The 9,907-nt window shown below is 37.5% G+C and overlaps 1 long non-coding RNA gene across 1 annotated transcript; it reads right to left on the reverse strand.

Annotated features, from left to right (window-relative positions):
• Positions 1–243: 243 nt before the first annotated feature.
• On the reverse strand, positions 244–5,787 carry LOC141291683 (uncharacterized). Its single transcript, XR_012340361.1, has 8 exons — positions 5,582–5,787; positions 2,886–2,928; positions 2,393–2,491; positions 1,816–1,881; positions 1,343–1,459; positions 1,143–1,207; positions 848–1,062; positions 244–763 (listed from the first exon to the last, which is right to left on the reverse strand). It is a non-coding gene; the product is annotated as an uncharacterized lncRNA (long non-coding RNA).
• Between the last annotated feature and the right edge of the window lie 4,120 nt (positions 5,788–9,907).

Here is a 9,907-nt window from a genome sequence, read left to right on the forward strand (position 1 = left end):
ATGGCTCTGGTTAAAACCATATTATTTTAACCAGATGAAGCCTCCCAAATGCATGCATGGTTAAATGTCTTGAGCATCATAGAATCACATTCAGTTTCCTGCTCATCATCAGAGCTCTCTTGGTTTTCTTCCTCTTGCTTGCTTATCCATATCCCTATCTTAATAATCTCCTTCCATGTCATGAACAATTTGAAGTTGTTATCCAGCACACTACAGTACAACTGACGGACAAAAGACATGTGACCAATTTAAATCATATCACTTTATTGTCACAATACCATGATCACAAGTGTACAGGTGGTGACATTTTTTTGTGAAAACTGCAGCATGAAAGTATAGACAACAAATGCTCAATGCAGGCAACACACACATATAAGGGACTCAATACAGGTAGAGAACAATAAGGTAAATAGTATGCTATACAGAGAGCATGAAATTAAAACAATAATCACAGTACGCATACCTTTGCAGTGCAGTGTGGAATGAATCAGTTCAAACAGAATGTCATGGTGCAGAATAATAGCGAGTTAGAGTCCAGACAGTGCAACTGATAGAGAGCAGTGCATATGAGCTTGATGTGCTGTGTATTGTTTCTGGTATAAGTTCAGTGCAGTCTAATTGCCTGTGGAAAAATGTGTCTGCTGGTGCAGGTTCTGCAATAACTTCTGCCTGATGGTAACGATGAGAAAAATCCATGGCTCTGGTGGCTGGAGTCTCTGATGGTCCTCTATGCTTTCCTCACACACCAACTGATGTAAATATCCTGGAGGGACATAACATGTATTTAGGGTGTTGTAAATTAATAAACAATATATATCTTTATTTTTAATTGTTGCATTGGACTTACCATTGATTCTTGTTGGAGATATGAGCCAAATGGATCCCTTCACAACTATTTTGCAGTTGTCATTTGTGAAGTTTACTTTTACGGGCCGTAACATCTGAGCTGTCACAGTAGAATTGTTCAGGAATGCAGTCCTCATCGCAGTTTACTGGCGGTTTCAGGCTGCAATGCTGCATCTGGTGGCCATTGAATTGATATGGTCAACTGGCTTCACCCTCCTTCAAACAAACAAAACAATAAGTCAACAATAATTCCAGAGAAATAGTGTTGATGAATAGGTGCAGGTGTTAGTACTCACCATATTTGGCCAATCCTGCCCAAATTCCAGAGATGATAGCACAGTTGATTTGCCAATTCTAGGAGCTATAAAAAAAAAAAAAAAAAAAGTGCATGTGAAAAATGGTAACGGCTGTCTTTTGAGAGATTAACATCCATTGCTATACCCCATATAACCCTAACCCCAACCCGTATAACTACATTGCTTGAATACATACATACCAGTAGAAATGTGCAAATTTTCAGCTCTGTGTTTGGGCACAAGAAGACCATGTTCATTCCTCATTCATCAGGACTGGCTTGCCGGGACTGATTTTCTTTGCTTTTTTTGGTCTTCATCTTTAAAACAATACAATATTTATTGACCCAATTTTTAATTATTATTGTTGTTTAAACATATAAATTAAGCAGTTATAATTATATACTTCAAACTCAAGTTCCCGGGCAACTCTAGCAGTCTCCTGAGTTCATCTGTATACATTTCTATTCAGAGTCTGAGAAAAGGCCATCATGCAAACTCTAAGCTTCTATTTTTCAACAGAGCACAAACTAATGTGTTAAGTGAGGGAGTAAAGAAATAAGATGAAGAGAAATAGGCAGAATTGTGTAAGTTTAACAGAATGAGAAGCAAGCAGCATTAGAAAAAAAAAATTATTTAACAGCAAACTAAAATGAATTATTTTAAATATGATTACCTGCTGATGGTTTTGTTGTAAGCAGTTTAAACGCCTCTTCACACCAAGGATGAGTCCACACCGCAGCTATTTGACATAAAATGACAGAAACAATATGGTTGGAATCTCTTTCAGAATTTTTTTTTCCAGATGTTGAACAATGAAAACATTGACAGCCAATCAAAATCCACCACACAAATAGCCTGAGCATTTAAATGCAGACAACATAACTGCAGCATACGCTTATGATAAAAAGAATGTTATTTTCTGTTAGTGTGAAATATAAACAATTAAAATAGTCATTATAATTCTTGCTCTTGGTGTGAACAGCTTTAAGTGATCTGATTTGGCCAAATTAACTGAAGGTCTGATTTCTCACATGACTAGTTAGAGATGGGAGTGAGTGTTGACTAGAGGAGAAATAAAAAAAATAATCAGTAGACATGCAAGGCTTGGTAAATTGTATTAGTTATTAATATTTCGACATGACACTTTGTTGGTTGTTGTTTCTGATGGGGCTGTAGGGTATGTACAGATGCTGTGCAAAATGTAACTGCAGTACAGTTCAGTCCAGGTGCTCAGACCAACATTGACATACCATTGGAATGTTTGCCTTTGCTTTTGGTCTTTTCCAGAAATGCACAACATGGCCCAATTCAAATCCCATGACAGGCCTTCCTTTGGTCTTCCCTTTACCCTAAAACAAAGAGAAATACACACATGTTGAGACAATGTGCTAAACAAAATCTGTGACCAAAATATTTGAGAGGAAGGACTCTAAGGAAAGGTATTATTAACACTAACAATAAGGATGCGTTGATTAAAGCAAATCAGTTATAGCTAAATGTCTACAACATTACTGTGAAAGATTGAATCATAGAAGGACTTTTCAGCCTCTTTGACAGCTTCTTCAAGATCAGCACTTGGAGCTTTGAGTTCAAGTTCCCTGTTAATTCTAGCAGCTTTCTAACAGAATTGGTCAAAATTATGACATTTTAAAAATGTCATGATGAACCACAGAAAGAGAGAGAGAGAGCAAAACTATATGTAAATTAATTATGAATTACAGTTCATACAGTGATGGCTTTTACCAGAGATGGCTTCTTAGCTGCTGGAGAAGGTGATCTGACATAACTGCAAGACAGAAACAAATACTGAATTACAATTACTTCACAAAAAAACATTTAAAAGTGTGGTAGGCATTGTGGTTACTGCGCTTTACAAATAGTACACCGTAAAATCAAAGTTACTATGGTAAAGCTACAGTTACAGTGGTAAAACCATAGTAAGCGTTGTGTTTACTGTGCATATACTACAAATACTATATTAAAACTACAGTTACAGTGGTAAAACCATAGTAAGCATTGTGTTTACTGTGCTTATACTACAAATACCACAGTAAAACTATGGTTACAGTGGTAAAATCACAGTAAGCTAGTGGTTAGTGTGCATATCCTACAAATACTATAGTAAAACTACAGTTACAGTGGTAAAACCATAGTAAGCGTTGTGTTTCCAAAAAAAAAAAAATATCCTACAAATACTATAGTAAAACTACAGTTACAGTGGTAAAACCATAGTAAGCGTTGTGTTTACTGTGCATATACTACAAATACTATATTAAAACTACAGTTACAGTGGTAAAACCATAGTAAGCGTTGTGTTTACTGTGCTTATACTAAAAATACTATAGTAAAACTACAGTTACAGTGGTAAAACCATAGTAAGCGTTGTGTTTACTGTGCATATCCTACAAATACCACAGTAAAACTACAGTTACAGTGGTAAAACCATAGTAAGCTAGTGGTTAGTGTGCATATCCTACAAATACTATATTAAAACTACAGTTACAGTGGTAAAACCATAGTAAGCGTTGTGTTTACTGTGCATATACTACAAATACTATATTAAAACTACAGTTACAGTGGTAAAACCATAGTAAGAGTTGTGTTTACTGTGCATATCCTACAAATACCACAGTAAAACTACAGTTACAGTGGTAAAACCATAGTAAGAGTTGTGTTTACTGTGCTTATACTACAAATACCACAGTAAAACTACAGTTACAGTGGTAAAACCATAGTAAGCATTGTGTTTACTGTGCTTATACTACAAATACCACAGTAAAACTATGGTTACAGTGGTAAAACCATAGTAAGCTACTGGTTAGTGTGCATATACTACAAATACTATAGTAAAACTACAGTTACAGTGGTAAAACTATAGTAAGCTAGTGGTTAGTGTGCATATCCTACAAATACTATAGTAAAACTACGGTTACAGTGGTAAAACTATAGTAAGCTAGTGGTTAGTGTGCATATCCTACAAATACTATAGTAAAACTACAGTTACAGTGGTAAAACTATAGTAAGCTTGTGGTTAGTGTGCATATACTACAAATACTGTAGTAAAACTACAGTTACAGTGGTAAAACCATAGTAAGCATTGTGTTTATTGTGCTTATACTACAAATACCACAGTAAAACTATGGTTACAGTGGTAAAACCACAGTAAGCTAGTGGTTAGTGTGCATATCCTACAAATACTATAGTAAAACTACAGTTACAGTGGTAAAACCATAGTAAGCTAGTGGTTAGTGTGCATATACTACAAATACCACAGTAAAACTATGGTTACAGTGGTAAAACCATAGTAAGCTACTGGTTAGTGTGCATATACTACAAATACTATAGTAAAACTACAGTTACAGTGGTAAAACTATAGTAAGCTAGTGGTTAGTGTGCATATCCTACAAATACTATAGTAAAACTACGGTTACAGTGGTAAAACTATAGTAAGCTTGTGGTTAGTGTGCATATACTACAAATACTGTAGTAAAACTACAGTTACAGTGGTAAAACCATAGTAAGCATTGTGTTTATTGTGCTTATACTACAAATACCACAGTAAAACTATGGTTACAGTGGTAAAACCACAGTAAGCTAGTGGTTAGTGTGCATATCCTACAAATACTATAGTAAAACTACAGTTACAGTGGTAAAACCATAGTAAGCTAGTGGTTAGTGTGCATATACTACAAATACTATAGTAAAACTACGGTTACAGTGGTAAAACCACAGTAAGCTAGTGGTTAGTGTGCATATCCTACAAATACTATAGTAAAACTACGGTTACAGTGGTAAAACCACAGTAAGCTAGTGGTTAATGTGCATATCCTACAAATACTATAGTAAAACTACGGTTACAGTGGTAAAACCACAGTAAGCTAGTGGTTAGTGTGCATATCCTACAAATACTATAGTAAAACTACGGTTACAGTGGTAAAACCATACTAAGCTAGTGGTTAGTGTGCATATACTACAAATACTATAGTAAAACTACGGTTACAGTGGTAAAACCACAGTAAGCATTGTGTTTACTGTGCTTATACTACAAATACCATAGTAAAACTACAATTAAAGTGGTAAAACCACAGTAAGCTAGTGGTTAGTGTGCATATCCTACAAATACTATAGTAAAACTACAGTTACAGTGGTAAAAACATAGTAAGCTAGTGGTTAGTGTGCATATACTACAAATACTATAGTAAAACTACAATTACAGTGGTAAAACCATAGTAAGCTAGTGGTTAGTGTGCATATCCTACAAATACTATAGTAAAACTACAGTTACAGTGGTAATGCTTAGGCTAATGTCAATCGTAGGCTAACGTTAGCAGCCGTGCTAACTGTTCCACTAAGCTTCCGTTTTAACACATGACGCCATGGAAGTGATGCAGAAACACTGAAATAATTAAAATAATGAAAAGATTGTCGCGGTCACTTACCTGCTTGAAGGTGTACACGTATCAGGTGGACTGGTCGAACTGAGCCTCGCTGGTGACGTAATTGCCGTAGAAGATGCTGCGTGGTATTTGTACGCAACTGCTCTCCATCGAAGTTAAAGGATAAATCCAGACGAGACGTGTGTCTTTGGCACCTTAAAAATGTGGAATTAACAAGTTTAATACAAACGTTTTGTATGCTGAGAAGACCGAGCACTGTTTAATTTGCTTTCTAACCTTTAATAAACGTGTATTTAAAAAGGAGGAAAAAAAATACACATTAGCGCCTCTAGTGGACGGTTCACCCGAAAAGTGCAGCTAAATGTACCTGGAGATACGTATTTCAGGTTCTGCAGAAATGTAGGCAGAGTCACGTATTGCCAATGAGCCTGGGTTGGTTTGTTCAGTGGATTGTACTGTTGTTAAACATCATACTGATTTTTGAGCTGACAAAATGTCTTTCAGAGAAAAAAGAATCTGTAGACAAAAAGTTTTGATACTCATTAAATTCAATGTTGTCTAACATGACTAGTTACATGGCAAAATCAAGCTACTTTTAAAATACTTCACATTGTTATGAATATAAAATATTCAAAATCTATGCTGTTATTTGATCTAATATTTTTTTAATTAACCTTTAAAATACATATTTAAGCACATATGAAACAAGACATTATTTAGCAAGCCTGTTACCCCCAAAATCATTTTTAAAATTCAGGTAATTTGTCATAGAAATATAATGTTTTTTTAATGTTTATGACTGTTATAGCAGCAGCTGTGGTCCGATCTCTTTAAAACGTTGGATGCTTGTTTAGAATCACCTGTCACATGTGCTCAGCAGGTTTCGTGAAGTTTTGAGTTATCCTTTAGGATTCTGGGTAAATTTGAACAGGCCTCTTTTCTAAACTACCCCGATATAGTTTCCCAAAGGGTAAATTTATTTATTTATTTATTTTTGATAATTATTGACAATTTTTTCCCCAGATTGCATGAATAACATTTTTTAAAATCTTCTCAATCATTTAACAAATGATTTGATTGACAGCAGTGGTTCTAGAGGCAAAGTTGTCTGGAATGAGTTTTATCATGTGATACAAGGGACAATTGTTTTCGCCCCTGAAAAATGTGGCTGATTTCTTTCAAATTCCTCACAGACCTTGGGGGCCGTGAGTCAAAGAGGCCCACAGACTTTCGTTTTTGCGAAAAACTTAGGACTAGTTCACAAAAGTAGCTTTTTCAAAAAATCCAAAATTTCAGCAGGCATAAATGAAAAATCAGAGGATTCCAACGTCATAAGACACTTGAGTCTGCGACTGACGATTTAGGATTTCTAAGCAATTTCGTACTTATGATCGCTGTAGTGCCCCCTTTGGGCACTGCGAGAGCGATTGGAGAGCAGACGATTCTTTAAGCTTTTGAATTGCTCTCGCGGTCCTTCGACGCCACACGCCGACCGGTCCATGCAGTGCAGACACATCCCGAACAAGCCTAATATCAGCAATGGCTTTGCGAACCTACATCAGCATCCAAACATGGCATAATCCAATGTGTTCATGTTTAGCTGTAATTAAAAAAAAAAACCCAGTCAAGTTTCTGTTTCGTCTTGTTGGTTACAGTAACCCTCCCCCCAGCTCCTGACACAATTGGTTCTTACTTATTGACCAAAAATATTTTGGTGCTACTTACAAACCACTTTTCCCGCTTCCGAGCTGGTGCTTTGGGTGTCGAAAGACAAAGAACCAATTTGAAACTAGGCTCTGGCAACCGAACAAGCACACAAACCGCCTTGGTGGAAAAGGGGTTTAAGCAGGGCCGGATTTAGCCAGCCCCATTAGGGGGTGCATGTAGAATATTGGGGGGGCAAGTGTGGGTGAGCTTCTCTAATTATCTATGCAAAGAAAACTATACTAACTATGCTGTCATCATATCAGTCCACCTATCCATATCTCTATCTTCTCCTTTGATCCATTTGATTTGTCTTATAGGTTTTATATTTGATGCCCTACCCTCTGCATTTACCCGGGCTTGGGACCGGCACAAATAGGACACTGGCTTGTGCCCTTTTGAGGCTGCATTTATGTTTTTTTTTTATTTTTTTATTTTTACTTTTTTAAATGTCTCTATCTATCTATCTATCTATCTATCTATCTATCTATCTATCTATCTATCTATCTATCTATCTATCTATCTATCTATCTATCTATCTATCTATCTATCTATCTATCTATCTATCTTTTCATTTTTTTGTCTTTTTATTTTATTCATATATTTTTTTATTTCTTTTTTTGTGTATTTTTTTTACAATTTTTTTTTTTTTAAAGCATCAGTCGTCTGCTTTTCTGTGCAAAAAGACTAACAAATGCATGCATATCTAGGCCTGTGGTTATGCCCTTCTCCTGAGCCAGAATAACTACATTTCTGTTTCTTTCATGTAGCAATAGTGCGGCGGAAGGGAGTAAGAACACGAGACAAAGTGGAGAAAGAGCTTTAGCATGATGCAGATGATATTCCAATCACAAGGGAGGTCACATACATGCGATGGAGCTGAGGAAATGCATTCTTATACCCGTGTAGATATTTGCAAACGGTAGAGAGGTCTTCAAACTCTACATTGCCATCATCATCAGTCTTTTTAAATTCTTTCCAGTCTTTTTGCATTTCGGTTTTCACAGACACTAGTCCATATCGCGATTTGAATTAAGTGACAGACCAACTTTTGATTTATTAATCCAAAAATCGACGAATTCTGTGGTATTCCGCGCTATAGTAAAGTCGGTTTTTATGAATGGAGTGCGCGATCTCGTCCGTGTTTTCGCAGAGGAGAAATTGTAAACGCGCGATCATGTAGAGACAGAAATGACATACCTTCGTGTAAATAGGATAAATAACATAAGGCAATTTAGTTTGTTTGTTTTATGAAATTCGGAATTTTGCATGCCTTTACGTTTGGGGGGGCAGTCACAGCATTTAGGGGGGCATTGCCCCACCTTGCCCATGCCTATGTCCGGGCCTGGGTTTAAGAGTCCATAAAAATAAAACAAAAAGACAAGATAACACAGCTGGAACAGGAGACGTAGGCAGAGCCACGGCGACAAGTGTCTGAGGCAGAGCATGAGTGCCCCAAGACTAAGGAGGATCTGGTGGATCTGAGGTGGAGCCGGAGGGAAGGAGAAGCCTGCTGAAGCCATAGGGGTGGAAAGATGGAGCACAACAAGAGGCTTAAAAGTCCTTGGTGTGGGCAGGGTGATGACTAAGCAAGGTGGAGCCGGTGGGTTGAGGTAACCCGGTGGAGCCGAAGGTGGGAGGAGCCAAGACAGAGCCGACAGGTAGAGCAAAGGGATCAGAGGTTGGAGGCGGAGCCACTAACTCAAGAGAGACTGGTGACAGCCTGACCTATGGCTTTACCTCACTATCAGGCATCACAGGGGAAGATGAAGGGCTGAAGGCATCCAGCTGAGGCAAGGCTTAGCTGAGCTTAGCAGTGGAGTTGCGAGAGGAAGGTTGGGAAGGAATATTGATGACAGGTCACAGTTCATACAAGATATAGAGTCAATTATTATATTGGGTTGAATTAGATGATGCATATATATCAGGGTGGCATAGGGTGGGAGGCAGTATCTTAGGGTATGTTCACACATGTAGTTCGGTTCGTTTAGTTAATTTGGTCCGAACCAAAAAGGAAAATGCTACATTTGGTCCTGGTCCGCTTAGCATTCACGCTGGCATTTTTGACAGTGAACCTAAAGATACCAAACCTAAAGGCATTGTGATACATTTACAACCTGATTGGTCAGGTTGAATTATGTATTTTTCGTTTTAAGTTGAATACACCTAATGCCATCTGCTGGACTAAGCGTGCTCATTGTTGCATGTATATGATTTTATTTTGAAGGCACTTCACCTCCTCGTTGCCCCACGTTTGCCCTCTGGTCATTTTGTTCCAATACACTGCTTGTTTCCTTCATAAATTCATGTTGCATAGTATCACATCTTGTCATTACTTCCTGTTTTTGGTTTGATTAGAAGTATTTGGTCCATGTTGCGTTCATATTTCATTCTAACCACACCAGAGTTCATTTGGAAGCAGACCAAGACCCACTTTTTTTAGTCTTGGTCCGCTTGTTTGGTGCACAACAGGGTTCGGATGGAAGCGTTTACACTTAAATGAACCGCACTATAACAGAGCAATTGCACCAGAATTCATTTTAATCAAACCAAACATGACAAGTGTGAACACACCCTTAGTGTCCCAATCTATTAGCAAGTCCTCCCCAGAATCAATCTCCACCTTAATTCCCTCAGGGACAGCTGTTGGTGGCTCACACCCCT

This window comes from Garra rufa, chromosome 18 (genome assembly GCF_049309525.1).
Source record: "Garra rufa chromosome 18, GarRuf1.0, whole genome shotgun sequence".
NCBI classification, from domain to species: domain Eukaryota; kingdom Metazoa; phylum Chordata; class Actinopteri; order Cypriniformes; family Cyprinidae; genus Garra; species Garra rufa.